This window comes from Petaurus breviceps, unplaced genomic scaffold (assembly GCF_028583685.1).
Source record: "Petaurus breviceps papuanus isolate PSGF00001 unplaced genomic scaffold, PetGlider_PUasm1.0 99, whole genome shotgun sequence".
Lineage (NCBI taxonomy): Eukaryota > Metazoa > Chordata > Mammalia > Diprotodontia > Petauridae > Petaurus > Petaurus breviceps.
Window position 1 is genome coordinate 1,853,133 of NW_027187465.1, and position 1,909 is coordinate 1,855,041.

General features: G+C 54.6%; 1 protein-coding gene across 1 annotated transcript in view; it reads right to left on the minus strand.

The window, feature by feature from the left end:
- SEC14L2 (SEC14 like lipid binding 2) overlaps positions 1–1,592 on the minus strand; it is a 30,414-nt gene extending 28,822 nt beyond the window's left edge. The window contains exon 1 of the mRNA XM_069081817.1: positions 1,574–1,592. The gene's annotated coding sequence lies outside the window, so the exon portion shown is untranslated. The remainder of the gene's footprint in view (positions 1–1,573) is intronic.
- Between the last annotated feature and the right edge of the window lie 317 nt (positions 1,593–1,909).

The following is a 1,909-nucleotide window of genomic DNA, read 5'->3' on the forward strand; positions in this document are numbered from 1 at the left end:
CTGTTCTGTGTCTCCCATTCCCCTGTTCCGTGTCTCCCCCTGTTCCATGTCTCCCATCTGTTCCACGTCTCCCATCCCCGTCCTGTGTCTCCCATTTGTTCCATGTCTCCCATCTGTTCCATGGCTCTCTTCCTGTTCCACGTCTCCCATCCCCCCAGTACCTCTTTGTCCTCCATCCCACTTCTGTGGCCTAGGCCCCCCACCCCCTCGGTTTCAGGCCCTTGGGAGGCCCCACTCAGCCATGCTATCTGAGGAGCCTTGCCTCATTCTCGCCGGCCTCTTATTATCCAGCCACACCTGCTGCTTCCCAGGTGGGGGATCAGAGCCCTGGCTGCCCAGCCATGCCAGCCATATCTGCTTTCAGGCCACAAAAGGGAGAAACTGAGCAGCTCTGGCCACAGCCACCTCCCCACCTGTTGGGCTCTGGACTTTCTGCAGACATAAATCCCAGGGAGGCCCCCCAGGCCTGAGCTCAGCTCATTAGCACCCTGCCCTTCGGATCATCTGCTCAGGCTAATCCCCAGTTCTTTCTCACCCGTCTCCAGTTGTCTCTGGGGAAGTCAAATCCTTTTAGAATGAAGTGTCCCAGTTATGGGAAAACTGGGGGGGGGCAGGAAGAGGGAGACAAGGGGAGGGGGAGGCCTGGGCCAGCAGGTGTTCCTGCTGGTGGGAGAGCTTAGGGCCAGGATAGGGCTTGGCTCCCACAAAGGTCAGATCTCAAGGCTCCCTGTCCAGGGTCCTGCCCCCGCCTGCCTGGCCCGTGTTCCCTGACCTACCTCCTCTGGGATCCTAGGCTGTACCCCAGACTCAGGGTCCAGAGACCCCCATCCAAGGCCTGCTGAGTTCTGCTACTCACTGTCTGTTCAGTCTTTGGTGTATTGCTTAACCTGTCCGGGCATCAGCTTGCTCAGCTGTAAAATGGAGCTGATAATACCAGCCCCTTCCCAACTCAGAGGCAGGTTGAGAAAGAGAGGGGGTGAGGAACATCCCCAGAGCAGACCCCCCCAGGGGTGCCCAAGCTGGGTTAAGAGTCATTTCAATCATTCTTCGTGACCCAATTGAGGATTTTCTTGGCAGAGACACTGAAGGGGTTTGCTGTTTCCTTCTCCAGATCATTTTACAGTTGAGGAAACCAAGGCAAACAGGGTGAAGTGACTTGCCCAGGGTCACATAGCTAGTAAGTTTCTGAGGCTGGATTTGAACTCAGGAAGCTGAGTCTCTCTGACTCCAGGCCCAGGGCTGTGTGCACTACACCACCTAGCTGTCTCCCATTGGGAGGGACCCCCAACCAATGTCTCTCACCTCCTAGAACAGGGGCACTTCCCAAGTTAACACTGCCTTGTCCACGATGCCCAAGGTTTAGAGCATAGACAGTTACCAGCTACATGACCTTGCACAGATCACTTAACCTGTGCCTCAGTTTCCTCATCTGTAAAATGAGCTGGAGAAGGAAATAGCAAACCCCTCCAGTGTCTCTGCCAAGAAAACCCAACATGGGGTCATGGGGAATTGGGCACAGCTAAAATGACCAAACAACACCACCAACAAAAAGGGGAAGAATCATAGCACTGACCTCCCATGGTCATTGTGAAGATGGTTAGCAGGATCTCACCTAGCCGGTCCCTGACAGCAATCAGGGAGTCTTTGAATTCATTAGTCTCATTACGAGGAACAGGTCTGCAAAGGGGAATTCTCCTGATCAGAATTCCACCCTGGAAGTGAAGACAGAGATCATATACATAAATCACCAGAGGGAAGGGAGGGGTCCCAGGACCAAAGGAAGATGCTGCAGGACTTCTGGAGGCTGGTGGGACAGTGCTGCTCCAGCCCTCGGGGGATGCTCCTCAGTAGGTCATGGGCCCAGAGTTCTGTGACCCGAACAGGTTCTATGGTCTGATTGGCTTCATTT